Source organism: Mauremys reevesii, linkage group 12, assembly GCF_016161935.1.
Source record: "Mauremys reevesii isolate NIE-2019 linkage group 12, ASM1616193v1, whole genome shotgun sequence".
Lineage (NCBI taxonomy): Eukaryota > Metazoa > Chordata > Testudines > Geoemydidae > Mauremys > Mauremys reevesii.
In genome coordinates, this window is record NC_052634.1 from 22,189,749 (window position 1) to 22,208,537 (window position 18,789).

At 50.9% G+C, this 18,789-nt stretch overlaps 1 non-coding gene and 1 pseudogene across 1 annotated transcript; both read right to left on the bottom strand.

Annotated features, from left to right (window-relative positions):
• Positions 1–3,266: 3,266 nt before the first annotated feature.
• LOC120375704 lies at positions 3,267–4,594 on the bottom strand (annotated as a pseudogene).
• A 13,287-nt stretch (positions 4,595–17,881) lies between these two features.
• TRNAC-GCA lies at positions 17,882–17,953 on the bottom strand. Its single transcript has one exon. It is a non-coding gene; the product is annotated as a tRNA-Cys (tRNA).
• Positions 17,954–18,789: the final 836 nt, after the last annotated feature.

Sequence of the window (18,789 nt, forward strand, 5' to 3'; positions counted from 1 at the left end):
ATGTCAGGCCTTTCCTTTGCAAATTAGAGAAGTGGGGAAGACAGTGACCCTTACAGTCTAAGTTGGTAAAAATTTATACAACTTATCACCTCGAGTAGCTTTCCTTTGAATAGAAATTGACTTAGAAACTAAACAAAATAAATTCTATTTGAAAACACAAAATATTAAAATCTATACTGGGCCAATATTCTCTTATACACACTTTCTCACACACATTCTCCCACCCCAACCTTTTTGACCAGAACTCCTTACACTACAGGGGGTAAATTAAATCAAATTAACTTTTCAAGATTAGCCATCATTTCCTGTACGACTAACAAAACAAAACAAAAAAAGACAACTTTCAGTTTTCCAAAATACTTCAGATTATCACACATTTAGTCTCTTCTTCTTTAACTAATAACTTCACCAATAATCTCATTTTAATAGGTAACAAAAACATATTCAAAGATCACAAATTCTTATCATATATGTTAGTTTTCTTTTAATGCCCATTGCCAACAACTGAACCTTGGCTCAAGCTGTGGTTTGTCCCAACCACTTCTGTGAGTTCAGATATCTCAGGATCTTCTGCAGTATGTGTTGGTGGAAGGGATCTCCTATGAGGGAATCTTTGCATCATGAGGAAAAATGCCTCTCGTGTCACACTTTTAATCTTTCAAAGTGAGAGAAGATAGAGGAGAAGTGATGTAAATGCATAAAACACAAGAGAGAACTGTCTGGTCTGCACTAAAGACATTTATTGGTTAACTATATTACTCCGATGTGTGAAAAATCCACACCACTGAGCAATGTAGTTACACAGCCCTAACCCCCTGTGTAGATAGCTATACATCAGCAGCAGAACTTCTCCTGCCAAAAGAGCCACTGCCGCTTGCGAGGGTTGGACTAATCAAGTCCGATGGGAGAAATCTCTCCCATTGGCTGAAAGCGTCTGTAATAGCAGCGCTACAGCAGCGCAGCTACATTGGTGCAGCTGCACCAACATCAGCTTTATTGTGTAGCCATAGCATCAGACACAAAACCATAGAATCAGAACTCAACATGCGAGTATCCAGAAGTCTGAAATTGGAGCCTGATACATTCATTGCCTCATTGGTTACTATCATTTCTACAGCCTTGAAGTCCTTGTTACCCAATCAGGCAGCCAGTTTGGGATCCACGGGGAAGGAATGTCCTTTGAAGCGCTCTCTCTTTGGATCCAAATGGTGAAGGATGATTGTTCTCAATGTAACCTGGCATCCTTTGGAACTGTAATCAGTGACACTGAACTAGGAAATGGAGTTGTACAAACAATTTTCCTTGGGTCATTGGTCACCATAGCTTCCTTTACTGGGGTGGAAACCAAGAACTGGGTGTGGACTCTTTCAGCCACAGCTCTTTCCAAATCCTTGGCCTTGGGTAGGGTAAATTTACACTTCTCCGAAGTAGAATCCTTTACAAAACCACTCCAAATCTCAGCAGTGTTAGTGAGGCTTACCAAAACATGGAGGCTTACCAAAACATGCCAAGCTTTTCTTTAATTTGGTGGCACAGTTCCAGGCAAGGGACTGGATAAAGGGCTGGATCACAATCTTCATTAGTGACCAGAGCTGGAGTTTCTATTCAAAAATAGTTATTTTTCTGCAGCTATTAGATTTCCAAAACTGATTTGATTCGATATACATTTTTAGCACCTACAAAGGATAAATTCAACAAAACTCCACTTCTATTTCCTCAACATCTGCATCATGAAGGGCAGCATCTCCGATACAATAAGATTAGCTAGGAAAGAACTTCTGTAGGGCCTGGGTTACAAAGGCTTTGGAATCAACTACATGGGCATTGTGCCTAGTTCAAAAATCACTTAGCATGGAATTTTCTCCCCAGATCATCTGGGACAATATTGACTTAAACAATTGAACTACACAGTGATCATATGCACTTCCTTCAGTTAGCTGGGGTTTCGCTATTGTTCACCATTTCTGAGTAGAGATTTTAAATCACTGCTGTTTCTTTGTTAGCCTGTCCAGTAAATTGGAGAGTTCTCTAATGCTGACAGAACTGCACCTCAACCTTCTCCATGACATCATGCAGGGATGGGGAAAAAGCAAAGCTGAAGTGAGAAATGATGACTTTAGCAAATAGTCATTTGTCTTAAATTCTCCAATAAATCTGAGCTACATCCTATCAAACTGAACTAATATCCAACTGAGTGACCAAACAGCCTTCAGGAAAGATAGAAACCCACATCACAGAGAGACAGAATACATGGCAATGGAAGTGTGAAGTGAAATTCCAGAGCAGGTTACATCTGATTATTCAGAATCAGGACAAGAGATTCTCCCATCACATTCTCCTCTGATCCATTCAAACATACTTCACTCAGCACTGTCTCAATAGCCAGTTATGTTATTTACAAAATTTTTAGTATCCGAGCATTGCCATAATGGGGGACAAAACCACTCACCTTGCCAGAAGTGGCTTTACCAATAGATGGAACCTGGGATTTAAACTCCCAATGAGCACACTGTGTTTGGGATCCATTTGAATTCCCCTTCCAGGTCTTTGCCACTTTCATCTCCAGTCAGAGTGACTCTGATATAAGATTAAAGAAGTCAAAGCATCATCTCCAAGCGTAGCAGCTGAGAACTCTTCCTCACAGGACACTTTGAGAAGTGGATGGATAGAATGGGATGATGATAACCTCTGCATGGCTCAGACAAAAGGTAACAGTTCTGCAGTGATGGGGAAGGAGGGAATCTCTGCGTCTCCCCATCTCCTTCCAGTGTCACAGAGGCTGAAATTATACTTTTTTTCCAGCCCCTGCTCCTCTTCATTTAACTATAATTTGAAAAATTCCCATTATATCTGCTCTTGGCACAACCCAGAGCAACGTGAGAACAACTGGCAATGATACAATCTGTATCACTGGTGACTGACAATAACTTTGAAATAGGAAGAATAGTATAAATGTGATGCTCTCTGGTTCCTGATAGGAAGGGCACACTCGAATTACTCATGGGATAATGGAGTTGATAGAAAGGACAAATGGGTCCACCTCAAAATAGGGAAAACTGAAAAAGGCAAAAATGGGCCCCTCATCTGGTCAAACTGAGGGATAACCATGCTGCAAACAGTTCAAACAGCTTTAAAAGTTACTATGTGGGAATCAGGAAAATTATTAGAGGGAAAAAAAAGTATTGATAGCCCTAGAGGTGTTTATGTTGTTGATCTCCCTTGCAGATTCTCTGATGACTAACATGGGCTAAGTGCCCACAGAAGGTTTTTCCGCACTCACTGCATTTATAGGGTCTCCACCAGTGTGGATTCTCTGATGCCTAATAAGGTCTGAGCTGGTAATAAAGGTTTTCCCACACTCACTGCATTCATAGGGCCTCTCCCCTGTGTGGATTCTCTGATGTTGATAAAGGACTGAGCTGCGATTGAAGGTTTTCCCACACTCACGGCATTCATAGGGCCTCTCCCCTGTGTGGATTCTCTGATGTTGATAAAGGCCTGAGTTGCTAGTGAAGCATTTTCCACACTCACTGCATTCATAGGGCCTCTCCCCTGTGTGGATTCTCTGATGGGTAAGAAGGTTTGAGCTGCTAGTGAAGCATTTTCCACACTCACGGCATTCATAGGGCCTCTCCCCTGTGTGGATTCTCTGATGGGTAAGAAGGATTGAGCTGCAACTGAAGGTTTTCCCACAGTCACTGCATTCATAGGGCCTCTCCCCTGTGTGGATTCTCTGATGGGTAAGAAGGTTTGAGCTGCAATTGAAGGTTTTCCCACACTCACTGCATTCATAGGGCCTCTCCCCTGTGTGGATTCTCTGATGTTTAGTAAGGCCTGAGCTGCTAGTGAAGCATTTTCCACACTCACGGCATTCATAGGGCCTCTCCCCTGTGTGGATTCTCTGATGGGTAAGAAGGTTTGAGCTGCTAGTGAAGCATTTTCCACACTCACGGCATTCATAGGGCCTCTCCCCTGTGTGGATTCTCTGATGGGTAAGAAGGATTGAGCTGCAACTGAAGGTTTTCCCACAGTCACTGCATTCATAGGGCCTCTCCCCTGTGTGGATTCTCTGATGGGTAAGAAGGTTTGAGCTGCAATTGAAGGTTTTCCCACACTCACTGCATTCATAGGGCCTCTGCCCTGTGTGGATTCTCTGATGTTTAGTAAGGTCTGAGCTGCTAGTGAAGCATTTTCCACACTCACGGCATTCATAGGGCCTCTCCCCTGTGTGGATTCTCTGATGGGTAAGAAGGATTGAGCTGCAACTGAAGGTTTTCCCACAGTCACTGCATTCATAGGGCCTCTCCCCTGTGTGGATTCTCTGATGTTTAGAAAGGCTTGAACTGCTAGTGAAGCTTTTCCCACACTCACTGCATTCATAGGGTCTCTTCCCTGTGTGGATTCCCTGATGCCTAATAAGGTGTGAATTTTGACTGAAGGTTTTCCCGCACTCACTGCATTCATAGGGCCTCTCCCCTGTGTGGATTCTCTGATGTTGATAAAGGCCTGAGCTGCTAGTGAAGCATTTCCCACACTCACTGCATTCATAGAGCCTCTTCCCTGTGTGGATTCTGTGATGCTTTATAAGGATGGAGTAATCACATACGTTTTCCCCAAACTCACTGCATGTATTTTTTCTCTTTCTGCTGAGGATTTCCTGTTGTGTTGTGGTTTCCTTGAGGTCCTTCTGAGTTTCCTGACAGGAAATACATTTACCCACTTTCTCCCCTGGCTGGTTTCCCTGCTCTCCTTCTGGTCTGTGCTGAATGTCATGGGATTTTTCCTGCTCATGACTCCAGGACACATTCCTTTTCGATCTTTGCGATAATTCTCTGTGTTTATCCACTTGCTCAACATTTTCCTGCTGAGAATTCTGCTCCTCTTTCTCACATACCATTGCGTCACCTGCTGTGATAGAGACAGAAACCTCAAACAGGGATGGAAAGGGGAAGGCCAAACCAATACAAGTACTGGAGAGAGGTCAAATAAAAATCAGGAACTGAACTCCCCCAAGTTCTTCCCCAAACAGGAGAGAGGAGGGGATCAATTCAGGCTTCACATCCCATCCAAATTCACAGGGGGAAGGGAGGAAGCTACTTCCTGGTGTCTGCTAGGGTCTACAGGAAGCCATAAGCTATATTTACCCTAAGGATACGACCCCTGCTAGGGACAATATTGAACTGAGAGACCTTCCAAGGGCATTGTAGGGCATCCCAGATGTTTCCTTCAGGCACTTACAGATTCTGAGTTGGTTTAATATTTCCTCACCTGTGCAGGGAGCTCTCAGGATCTCTCTTTCCTCTGAACCCTGGAGGTCTGGGACCCATGGCTCTTCCCTTGTTCCAGCTGGGAGATCACATCAGGTTGGGAAATTGGAAACCCTGCTCAGATGAAAGAAAACAAAGGAGGTCACTTGATTTCATAACTTTGTCATAAAAAACATTCTATTAATTTAACTTCAGTGCTTAGTGTGACGGGTGTGCCTGGGGCAGTCCACACTGAAAATGCCAGGGTCAGGGCAGGCTGAAAAAGGGAGAGCAGATGCTCCCAAAACTGGTGGTTAACACTGAAGTTAAACTCAACGACCAGTCACAAACTGTGCTTCTGATCCCACACACGGGTTATCGAGAAGCTGAAAAAAGAAATCACATGGCCCCCTTTATTGCATTCCAGTTCTCCAACTCCCAATCAGCACCTAGGTCCAGTACAGTGAGAGGTTATTTAAAAACTCTGCTCATATACAAAATGTTTTTCTGACCCCAAAAGGTCAGCCACATTACAAGATCACTATAGGTTTGGATCTTACCCAAAAGACCACACTGCCAGCCAATCCTTTAGCATGGAAAGACAAGACAGGACACGACACAAAAAAAGTTGTTAAATGGGAAAGCAGTGAGATGCATTCCAAAATCTATACATCAGGTTATTAGCAGTATTGTTGAGCTGCTGGCTTGAAAGTCCGTCTGGAACACATCCACAAGTTCGATGGGTCTTTCAGTCCTTTGTTCCAGGCTTCAATTTGTAGAGAAGTGGCTCCAGAGGTAGGAAGAGGGATTGAAGACAAAATGGAGATGATGCAGCTGCCCTTTATATTCCTTTTGCCATGTGGCTTGTACTACCTGTGTCCCAAACACAAGCTTCACAGCACAGGGCATGGAAAAGCCTCGGAAGTCTCAGCACACAGACATACCCCTGCATGTCTTGCTGACTCAATAGGTTTATGCCCTTGATCAGGGATGGGCAAATTACGGCCCACGGGCCACATCCAGCCCACAGGACCGTCCTGCCCGGTCCCTGAGCTCCTGGTTGGGGAGGCTAGCCCCTCCCCCGCAGCCACACCACCGTGCGGGTAGCGCTCCTGCGGGGCGGGGCTGTGCGCTCCTGCTGCGCAGTGTGTCTGGCTCTGCGTGTCCACGTGGCTGCCAGACACGCTGCTCTGAGCGGCATGGTAAGGAGGTGGGGGCGTTGGATAAGGGGCAGGGAGTCCCAGGGGGCAGTCAGGGGACAGTTGGATGGGGCGGAGGTTCTGGGAGGACGGGGGCTGGATAGGTGTGGGAGTCCCAAGGGTCTGTCAGTGGGCAGGGGGGTGGATAGAGGTCAGGGCAGTCAAGGGACAGGTAGCAGCGGGGTTGGGTAGGGGGTGGGGTCCTGGATATGAACCCATATCCACACCCCCGCCCCCTGACAGACCCCGGGACTCCTACGCCTATCAAACCCCCCAGTTCTCCATCCCCTGACCGCCTGCCCAACCGTCCCCTGCTCCCTGTCCCCTGACTGCCCCCCAGGGCTCTCTGCCCCTTATCCAACCCCCTGGCCCCCTTACCACAGCCACGCAGCCTGCTGCAGCTAGACACGGGGTCCCTCAGGAGCGCGCAGACCAGCCCCCTTACCATGCCACTCAGAGCAGTAGGAGCTCGCAGCCCCACCGCTGCAGCACTGCCCAGGAGCGGTGGGCCAGAGCGCTGAGGGCGCGGCACGTTGAGGCTGCAGGGGGACAGGGGGGGCGAGGGGACAGCAGGGGAGAGATGGGGAGGGGAGGGGACGGGGGAGCCTCCCCGGCCGGGAGCTCAGGGGCCGGATGTGGCCTACGGGCTGTAGTTTACCTACCCCTGACTTACACGTTAGTTTGTAAAAAGAACAGGAGTACTTGTGGCACCTTAGAGACTAACAAATTTATTTGTGGTTTATCTGCATTTCTTTTGTAAACAATTCTGACTTTTATGCCTCGTTACCTGTAGTCACTTAAAATCTTTTTTTTTGGTAATTAACAATCTTGTTTTATTGTTTTATCCAACTAGCGTGTTTGGATTAAAGTGTGTTGGAAACTGCATTTGGGATGTAGCGGGGTGGACATCCGCTCCTGCTCTGAAGGGTTAAAAACAGCCCTGGGAGGGGGCTGTGGCTGGAGAAAGCAGCTTTTAGGCTGGGCTGCTTGGGGGAAGTGGCTGCAGCTGGGGCCAGGCCCCAAACAGACTCAGCTGCCCTATAAAGGCAGAGAAGCCAGGGGCAGATAGAATCTCTCTCTGTTTGTAGAGGGAGATGGGCCCGGCTGCAGGGAGCTGGACACAGGGTACCTGAGTGAAGCAGGGCTGGGGAAAGGCAGAGGAGCTGGGGAGCTCCAGCCTGGAAAGCCCCAGGCTGCGGCCTAGCAGAAGGCAATAGGTACTGGGGGGCTGCAGAGGGCAGCCCAGCGGTAGGCAAAGGCAGCAGGTCCAAACCCTCCTTGCCAGTGATGAGTGGCTGATACTGCAGCCTGCCCCAGGGTGTGGGGCTAGACGATGACTGGCCTTATACTGAGCCGAGGTGGGAATAGTGGGTGGGAGTTCCGTGGGGAGGGGAGACCTTAAGATTGAGGGGTTACTGCCAGAGGGCAGCACCCCAGGTAAAACGGGCACCAGGTCCAGGGAGGGACATGGGGGGCCAGAGGAGAAGGCAGATCACCGGCCTGCAGAGGGTGCGCGGGAGCTGGAATGAGCTAATTCCCAGAAGTCACCAGCAGGGGGTGCCGCAGGGATGAGTCCACTCATCTACATGGGATAACAAGGCTGGTGCATGTCAGTTTCCACTGATGAAATGACAGACTTCATATGAGCTTGCCTTGTTCAGTAGTGTGCTGGACAGGGAAAGATGCACATTTCTGGGGGAAGTCTGGGAACAGAGACTTTTCTGGGGTTTTCCTGTGCTGCACTGTAACTCCTGAGTCGCTGACTAGCAGCACTAAAAACTGTGTAGCTGGGAGCGAGTTACATGCTGGAGACTGTGTGATAACTGCCCAGGAGTGGCTGCTCTCACAGTAAAACAGAGTAAAAGTCACCCCAGCTTGGGAAACTGAGGGGACACAGCTGTTCAACACTCCAGATTGCACTGTAGTTAATGTCACAGACACTCAATTTCAAAGAGGCTCCCAAAACACAGAGAAAGTAAATCCATGTCCCAGAAATCCAAGACTCCAGAGAGAGGGCAAGTCTCCCTGCCACTGCTTCTTGCTGACGGAGAGGTCCAGAGACAATGAGAGAGTCCTGGAGAAGCTGGGAACAGGAAGCATGGGCTGGTGGGGTTCAATGGAGAAAGGGAACAGGAAGGGCAGGGATAGTACTGAATGCAGGATCTCAGCAGTACTAGATGTCAGGATAGCACATAGTGCAGCCCATTGGAAAACATAATCCCAACTAGACATATAAAATGATGAGGTCTACATTAGCTGTTTCCACTCAAGAGAGATCTTGGAGTCATGGATAGTTCTCTGAAAACATCCACTCAATGTGCAGCAGCAGTCAAAAAGCGAACGGAACATTGGGAATCATTGAGCAAGGGATAGAAAATACAGAAAATATCATATTGCCTGTATATAAATCTATGGTACGCCCACATCTCGAATACGGCTGTAGGAGCTGGATTTTATAATGTACTGGGAGAATTTAATGTACGATTTGATTTCATCCTGTCAGCCACCCTGTTTGAATAGCAGAAAGGAATGACAGACCAGAACAATCCTTCTGACTGATTATGGTCACCTTTTGTTTTAGGATAAGTTACACTGTCTACTATGGTTTCCTCTATGTATTACAAATTAGGCACTCTAGTTAAATCTACATGTCTTTGTTTTAAGGTTTAGTAAGTAAGAGACAGGATTCTCTATTGTGTCTATGTTAAGTAGATTAGAGAAACATTGAAGGCAAGGTTTCATTTGCAATGCCTTTTTGCTCGATATAAAATACTACTGTTTGTATTCGCAGTGGGTTTGTGTGAATGAGGATGTATGCATCAGGAAAAGAGAAGGTGTAAAGGCCATTGTTATAGCCAGAGTCAAGGAAGAAGGAGTCAAGAGACTTAAAGGACATCAAAGAATCATCGACGCGCATCCATAATGAAGGGCAGATTGATGACTCTGAGGTCAAGGCTGGCACCCCTGAGGACAATTGATTAAATCAGAACAAAGGACAGGCTGACCCTCTTGGAGGTGCACTGGAATGTTTACACCAGTTAAGAAGTAACCGATCACAAACTGATACAGCAAAATCCATAGAGTTCAACAAAGGAAAAAAGCCTATAAGAACCAGGGTGCTTGGCCATGGGACTTTGGGTTCATCTTGCCACACTCCCGGAGCATTGGATTGCGACCAACAAGAGCCCAGCCCCACACTCGTGCTCAATCTAACTGGCCATTAGATTGACTTGAGCTACAAGAGACTGGTAACTATGAACATCACGGGTGGGTGACTAAAAAGCATATGCTAACTGTTGTATTCTCAATAAATGCTGTGTATTTACCTTCCTCTACAAAGATCCCATGTGCTTTGTAGGAGCATAACACTGCGTGCAGATGTGGTGGCCCCATCTCAAAGAAGTTTACTTGTGCAAACAGGAGATATTTGACACTGTGTGACACTGCTCCTGTGCTCTGTTCCCAAACTGTTCTGCAGCAGGGGAGGGTCTGTGGCAGTGTGTGGGTCACTGGCATATTGGGGTGATGCAGAGACAGGGCAGAGCAGAGGTGGCATTGTGGGGCTGGCGTGAACCTTTTCTCTTCATTTCCCCTTCCAAGGACTGAGGGGACGGGAATCCTTACCCAGCGAGGTCACATTCTCATAGTTCTCCTGCATGACGTCTCTGTAGAGGGCTCTCTGAGCAGGGTCCAGCAGAGCCCACTCTTCCCTGGAGAAATACACAGCCACCTCCTTGAAGGTCACTGGCCTCTGAAAGAGCAAGAGTCCAACACTCAGTACCTGCTGCCTCACTCACAGCCCCACTATTTGTGGGGGAGAGAAGTCAATCAAATGCAAGCTCTGGGTGGATCACAGTCAGAGTCCCACCTCCACCCCACTCAGAGCATCCTGGAAACACCAGGTTAAGGGGACGAATAGAGAGTCCCTTTTCTCTCCCAGCAGATCCATCACACTCCTACTAGCCACAGACGGATAAAGGAGATGGAGCCCCTAGCAGGGACCAGGGAGAGATCTCCGGTAGGAAGCCCAACACCCTCCTCATTGTGCAGAGCTGGATACGAAAGGAGGGGAATCTCCCCTAAACCTCACTAGTGGGTGTCCCCTTCATATCTCACAGCAGCCACTGGTTAGTCAGGTCAGGCTCCAGCACTGGGAGTCTGGTCAGTTTTCCTAGCCCCATGTAGGAGGGTTAGTTTCTGTTTCACAAATTAGGTTATTTCCACCTCCTAATCTCATGGGTCTGTTCCTAGAATCTGGGCCATTCATTAAACTCCCCCAGCAGGAATGTCACAAGCTGTCCTCCTCCCTTCCCCACCCTGTGCATTTCCTGCCCTGCTCCAAACCAGACTGTGCAAATCTTCCCATCTCCAGTGTATTTGCTGTCCCTCTCCCTCCTGCAGGAACCCACCAGCTACCCCCCGATAGTCCCTACCTGAACAGGCTCCTCTGCAGCCATTTCTCTCCCCTGTCCCATGGCAGGATGGGATGAGCTGGAGTGAAACAGGGACGTCATTCTGCAGCCTGGGAGGGTGAGAAGGGCAGTTGTGGGGGTTACAGAACAGGCTTTAGTTAATGTCACAGGATGATTCCCCCAGGCCCTTTCCCTGCAGACAGACATCCTAGATTCTGCCATCCTGGGAAAATGCTCAATCTCTGTATTACAGTGTAGACCTGGCCCCTCCTGCCAGGCTAAGCCCACAGAGAGATTTTTAACCTTCCTTCTCCCTCTCCCAATCTCATAACTAAGTCTCTGAACACAAGGCTAGAAAAGAGCAGAACCAAAGGAGTCACTGTGGGGGATTCCCTCGGACACTGACCCCACGGCAGTCACACCCCAGCAGGGGGAATATGGAGTCAAGAACCAGCTTTTCCTCTGTCTGATCCTTTTCTTGTTCACTGGAAAGTGGTTCTGCCCAGGGATGCTGCAATACATGTGTCTGGGTGGACTAGAGAGCTGGAAATCTCTCCCCCCCACTCATTTCTCCCACTGCCCCTTTCAGTCTCTCCTTCCCCTGTCCTCTCTCCCTGCCCCTCTGGCTGGGAAAGTCCCATTCCTGGGGGCTTTGCTCTCCCATGGCTGGATTTGCTCCTGGCAATTGCTAATGGGAGGAGAGGCTGTTTGTGCAGAGTCACTTTCTTGCCAGTCCCCAGCACTTTCCCAGAGGTCTTTCAGTTACCTGGAGTCTGTGGTAGAATTTGTATTAACAGGGCCCAGGGCTGCCCCAAGGGGCTAGGACCAGCTGGAGAAAGTCATCACCTGGGCCAGGCAGAGAAGCAGCTTTAGTTAAGGTCACATCCCAGCACAGAGCCCCTGCTGGGGGAGCAGCAGCTGCTAAGCCTGGTCTCCCAGATCACAATGGAGGCTGCAGCGTCTGACCCAGGAAGCTGAACCCCAATTTCCTGAGCAGAGAGGGACAGAGCGTTTGAGCAGCTTCCGTCCTTTAGCTCTCTGGGGAGAGCAGCTAATGAGAGCCCCTCCTCACAGGGAGAACTGCTGATCTCATTTGCCCCACTGTCCATCTGGAGTCACTCCCTGTCTTTCCATACAGTGACTCTGGATTAACAATGGTCTCAATGAAACCAGATTTTAGAATGAATGAGTCCAGAATGCTGTGGAAGAGACCACTGTGTGGCATTTCTAGCCCCCTTCCCACCTGCCGCACCCTCAAGATCTAGTATAAGGACTCGGGGGACAAATTTTCCCAATGGAACTGGAAGGTCCTGGAGTTTTCAAGATGTTTGATAAGTGGATAGAAAGTTATCATGGTGACTGGGCCTGGCTGGGGAATGCTGGGATGTGCTTGGAGTCAGGATTCTGGCACAAGCTGATCAGAGAGAAGGAGCATGGTTAGTAGCAGCCCCCAGAGCCTCCATCCAGGGCCCCCCAGACACCCCCAGTACCCAGAGCCCAGACCCCGCAGCCAGATATTCCCTGGGACCCAACCCCCAAAAACCCTGAACAGGGACTCCAGATACCCCTCAGCACCCCACTGGCCAGAGAACCCCCACCAGACCATCACTGGCAGGCTGGGAATCCTAAAGGTTCCCCCCACCAAGAGCCCCCAACAACCAGGGACCACCCCCCCAGGGGACCGCTCACTGGGAATTCAGTCCCTCACTGCCTGCCCAGGATTCCCCTACTGCCTGCCTAGGACCCCCACCTGTCCTCCAGCAGGACCTGCCAGGCCATTTGCCTGGGACCCCCTGATGCTTTACAACGGGACCCCTCCCTCTGCTTGCCTGGCATCCCGACCTAGCGCCTGGCACTCCCCCACCCAGCTCTGTGCATTGGGCACGACTGAGCCCCTGGCACAGCACCAGGCTCCCTCCAGCCCCCTGCCCCGCCTCCCCAAGAGACGCCCACCCTCACTGTTCTGCACCAATGTGTCCCCAGTGCTACCCACCTCCAGGACCCACAGCCTCAGGGCTGGGCACATCAGAACCCACCCCCCCAAACCTCCAGAACCCCCTGCCCAGTCACCCAGAGGCCTCCCCCTCCCACAATGCCCCTTCAGCTCCAGCTGCAATCTCCCCACACAGACACCCCATCCCCTACCCCAGCAACAGTTACCTCACTGTGTCTGCTAAGTGGATAGAAAGTTATCACTGCCCCCTGCTGGCCAGTCACCCGGGCAGAGGGATCCCTGGGGGTGCTGCTTTAACAGGAGAATGGAAGGGCAAGAAAGGTCCATGCCCTGTCACTAGCTACATCTTCGCACTGCGGGAAGCAACCCCTCCCAGAGACCATTTGTCATGGGCTTTGGGATACTGCTGGACCCACGCTGCACTCAGAGTGACCTCCTCACCCAGTGCCAGCTGGAGAAAAGGAAAGGGTCCAGCCAACTCTCCTGTTACCAGCTGGGAACCACTGATCCCCCAAACAGGGGGAGGCCTCTGGGTTTGATGGGTATTAAATACGTTTAGAGAGGAAAGTGGAAAATCAGAGGGATTTTATATCAGTTGTTGATACGAGGTAAAATCTGAGTGTTTCACATCAATATCTGATAACTGAATAGAGAGAAAATGGGCAACATTTGCCAATATTTTATATCCATGTTCAGGAATCTGAGAAAAGGTGTAAATCTGAGATTTTCTTAGTATTTTATAATTAAAGAGACAGGGAAAAATCTCAGGCCATAGTCATTTAGAAATAGACAATTAGAGAAAAAGTGGGGCTTAGGATAATTTTTAGATTTGCAGAGAATACATATCAGAAACTACGCAAGTGATAACATGAGAGGGGGGAGGAATAGCTCAGTGGTTGGAGCACTGCCCTGCTAAACCCGGGGTTGTGAGCTCAATCCTTGAGGGGGCCATTTAGGGAACTGGGGTAAAAATCTGTTGGAGGATTTAGTTGGGGATTGTTCTTGCTTTGAGCAGGGGGTTGGACTAGATACCTCCTGAGGGTCCCTTCCAACCCTGATAGTCTATGAACACCGTCGAGATCTGAGGGGATTTTATATTACTGCTAAATAGCTAGAGGGAAAAGGGGGGCTGTTGGACTGGATTTTATATTACAGTCCAATACATATACAGAAAGTGATGGCTCCCCCCACCATTCCCACAGGCAGCAGGGAGCCCTGTGAGGAGCTGCTTTAAGAGGGCAAAGTGGGGGGGAGCTGGCAGGTCCCTGGATGAGGGAAGGGGGCAGCAGTGGGGGACGGGCAGGTGGCTGGTGGCTGTGTTGGTAGTGGGGGGCAGTAACTGGGAAACCAGGGTCCGGGCAGCCCCCACGGGGGACACGTGCCCCTCCCGCCCTGGCAGAGAACCGGCATCTCACCCCCCCCCCCCGCCAGGGGCAGCCACGTGCTGGGGACTGACCCAGGGCAACAATTTCCCACCCGGACAAGGACAAATCGCTGCAGGTAAAACGGGGAGACCGGGGGACAGGGAGCCGAGAGAGCGGATCATGGGGAGGGCGCTGGGGCAGTGGGGAGGGCAGGCTGGCAGCACAGGGCGGGGGCAGGTGCATCCAGCAATGTTGGGTTTGTAACCAGTGCCCCTGTGCTGGGCTGAGTGGGGCCGCTCACTGCCCTGCGCGTCCTCGCCCCCAGCCGGCCCCTCGCACAGGCTCCATTGCCCCAGGGGGGGCCCACAAATATGTTTGGTGCCAGGGACACAAAAAGTTAATCTGCCCCCGGGGAGGGGGGGGCGAATCTCCCCGGACGTTACAGCCCGAGCGAGACCCCGAGAGAGAAACGGGGCAGAACCGGAGAGACTCTGTACGGGGGGGGGGGGCGAGAGGCGCCAACAGGGACAGGAGCCAATTCACTCCCCGCCCCCCCCGGGTCTCTCACTCACCGGCTCGCACGGAGGAGGCGGCAGCAGCAGCTTTGTTCTCCCGCCCCCAGCGGGGCTCGCAGGGAGCATGCGCAGTTCCAGCTGCTGACCCCTCCCTCACCCGGGCTGGAGAGGGCGGACGCGCCCCCGGGGCAGGCTGGGAGATGTAGTTCCGGGCTCTCAGTGGAGCGGAAGTGACGTCGGAGAGGGAGCCGGAACGGGAGCGCGGACGCGCTGCGGTTCTGTCTGGCTCGTGCGGGGCCGTTGGAGCCTCTCTTGGGCCGCAGAAGGGTTTGTGCCGTTGGGGCTCTGGGCATGCGCACATCGCGGCGGGAGACACCTTCATTAACCCCCCCCCATGCCCGGCCCCTCCGTGGGAAAGGGGCCGGGGGGGGGGAGCCGGTGCCCCCGAGGAGCGGGGAGAGAAAGGGGGGGGCTGAGACCCCCTCGGATTTACCGCTGCCCCCCCCCCGTGGGGACCCCCGCCCCCTTTCTCCCTAGAGCCACGAGCAGCCCCCAGGGTGACCCCCCTCCCCCCCCCCCTGAGAAGTTCCCTGTCCCCCCCCCCGATTGTGCCCCATTTTCTCTCCCCTTCGCCAGTGCCCAGCTCTCCCTGGGGCTGGGGGGGCTCTGGGGGTGTCTGGGGCCCTGGCCAGGGGCTCTGGGGACTGGGGGCCAGGGAAGATCTGGCAGGACCCTGGCTGGGGCTGTGGGGGTGTCTGGGGCCCCGGCTGTGGGGTCTGGGCACTGGGGGGTGTAGAAGGGCCTTAATGGAGAGAAAAGATTGGGTATTAAAGCAGAGAAAGGCATAACAAGCCCCAATGGCTGGACGGTGAAAAGAGACAAATTCATATTACAACTAAGGCACAAATATTCAACAGCGAAGATGATTCACCACAGGAACAAGCTACCAAGGAAAGTGGTGGATTCTCCATCTCCTGATGTCATTTGATGAAGACTAGATGCCTTTCTGGAATATGTTTGCCCCAAAAGTAGCTCTTGTGTCATACAGGAGGCCTGTGATATGCAGGAGGTCAGATTAGATGCTCTAATGGTCTCTTCTGGCCATAAAGTCAACTAATTTCTGAAAAACTGAGTGTAGTATTGGGAGCAGCATCTGATGTTTTACTGTCTAGCCGACTTGCTTTCTAGAACGAACGCTCCTTGAGTGGGGTGATCCACAGGGAGTAGCTCAAACCCCCAAAGTGCCTGGCCAGGGGCAGGACATTAGCACAGCAAGGGAGGGGTGTGGCAGTGTCATCACAAAGGCCTTTTGCAGGACCTCAGACTATTGGTCAAAGGTGGTGGGGAGGTGGTGACCTCACAGAGAGATGCTGACATCAGCCAGGCAGGACAGGAGCGAGGGGCCAGGGAAACCTCAGAAACCCCTGTGGCTTTGCTTCAGCAAGTCTCCTTCTCCAGGTCTCTCTCTGAGGACTGAGGGAGTATTCGGGTTCACGTACGTGAGCGCCAGGAGGAACCTCTTTCGAGTTTTCTCCTTCCCTTTTAGGGAGTTTACTAGAGACCAGCCGTCCCTGTTTAGAAGGTAAGAGCCTCCTTGAGGTTTGAAACCTGTTCGGTCTGATCCATCTGGTGATGAAATCTAAGCATGGAAAACATGAGCTTAAGGAGGCAGAATTTTATTCCGCACCAGGGATTTTGTCCCCTAGAATTACTGGAGACATTAGGGTTTATCCTTTGTGTTTCACCTTTTCCTCCATCCCTTCCTCCTTTCTCTTCTCTTGCTTCTTTTGTCCTTTCACCTGTTTCCCTCCCAACACCAAGAGCGGGGTGTGTGTATGTGTTGCGGGGGAGTGTTTGGCAGCTCCCACTATGGGAGGTCCACCAAAAATGTGGGGCTGAAATAGTGCTCGGGCAGTGATCCCCACCAGTGACCTGAACCATCCTTTAGACTCCCTGCTGAGAACCCTCAGCCTCCCGTCCTCAGTCTCTACCCTGATTGCCTGAGCAGGGGATTATTGACAGGGAGGAGACTCAGGTCCTTGTTGTTCTCTTTTAAGACCAAGGAAATAACTCATAACCAGTCATATGTTTGAATTTTGCTGCTTCTCTGCATTAATGGTCTCTGAGCAGGTCATGATTCTCTCTAACATTGCAGTTCTCCTCAAATACTTGCTGAATAATTACTGTGCACTGTTGGTCTGGAGCTCATCTGAGAGCACTTTATTCAGGTCATTCAATGGATGAAATTCAAGATCCGATGGTTAGTTTGAAAATCAGGGGTCTTCGGTCCTATTCCCAGCTCTGCCACTGGCTGGCCGTGTGACCTAAGACAAGTCAATTCTCCTGTCTCAGCCTGAGCTTCTCCCTCTTTCAAGTAGGGATAATAATGATCCGCTCCTACCTACCTTACGGTATGTGGAGGCAGGGCTGGCTCTAGGTTTTTTGCCTCCCCAAGCAAAAATAAAAATTTGTCTGCCCTCCCATCCCCCTGCTGCCCGAGCCCTGGGTTCTCCCCTCCCTACACCTGCACCCCTTGCCTCCCCAGCTCTGGGCCTCCCACCACTTTCACTCCCCTGCCAACCCAGCCCTGGGCTCTCTCCCACACACACCCTGTGCTGCCCCAGCTCTCAACTCTCCCCTTCCCCTCTACCAGTGCTCCCCCACCCACACACCCCCTGCTGCCCCAGCCCTGGGCTCCTCCCCGCACTTGCACCTTCTTCCACCCCAGCCCTGGGTCACTGGTAACTTGCTCCCAGGTTAATAAAATAGAAAAAAGAGAGGATTGAATGTGTAACAGGGAGTTTGGTAAATCTTGGTTATTTTATTTTTTCAACAGGCTCCTGTCCACCTCCAGTAGAATTTTCAGTCCCAGTGGCAACTTACTTACCAAATGTAATACAGACTAGTCCATGCCTCCCAAGTGGATGTGGTTCTTGTCCTTCTGCACATTGTAGCCCGTGGAGGCCAAGGACCTGCAAATGTGTCTTCACGTGCCTTTGTTTCATTGATGAAAACATAAACTAGACTCTTAGAGGATTGGAACTGATTTCAGCTGGGGGACATATTTGCTAGATTTTTATGCATTTGCACAGGAAAATGTTGAGTGTTTCCATTCATCCCTAGTCAGTGGAGCTCCTGAACATAATGGAAATGGATATGCAATTACTTTTTGTTGAAGGGCCAGGCTTTTAAGGGGGTACTTGGATTTGAACCAAGGCCCGTTTGATTTGCAGTCAAACACTCTACCACTGAGCTATACCCCCTGACAATTACATTGGCAAGTCAGTGATCTCAAGGATCTTGAAACCTGAGAGTGGAGTTCGTTTCTTCCACACCAGTGTTGCTGTCTGTGCATCCCGGAGCTATGGGGTGAGTGGGAAACGCCCACAACTAGCTTGTCAGTATCAAGAAAGGAGCAGCCGACATCAGGACCAACGAGTCGTGTTGGTGGCGCATCAAGAAGAATCCACACTCCCAGAGACTTCTCGGTGAGGGCACGGTACACAATGGGGGCTACCTACCCGCCACGTCCCATCAAGGGTCTTTCTAGTTCCACTTCAGTGTTACCCAATTTCTAATCAGTCTTTGGCCCAGATTCCCTCCCTGAGCGGCACCAGCACATACCTGGGCCCCCTGCTAGTGTTAAATCTGCCTTGAGCTGGGACCCAGCTTGGCAAAGAGCCGGCAGCCCCCTCTGTGCTGGAGGAGTGAGAGCAGCCCTGGCACTGGGCAGGGCAGCCCTGAGGGAATGAACCCCATGTGCCCGTGAGGCCCTGATCCAGAACCTCTGCCAGGCAGCTTGTGCTGCTCAGGCGTCTCTAGTCTCCGGCGAGGATTCAAAGATTCTCTGCTCCAGGGGAACCCCTGGGGGAGGGAGGCAGGGCTCCTGCAGGATAAATCTTCCTGCCGGCAGAGCCCCGGTCCCCTCCTCATGGGCACAGGGCGCTGCACACGGCACCCACCACATGCACACACCCCTTTGTGGGGAGAATCAGCTCTGGGATATTGGGGTCAACCCCCCCTCCTCCCTGCAAACCTTCTCCTGGCTTCAGTGAGGGAATGGGGGCGTGAGGGGCTAGTGCGGTAACAGCAGCAGCGT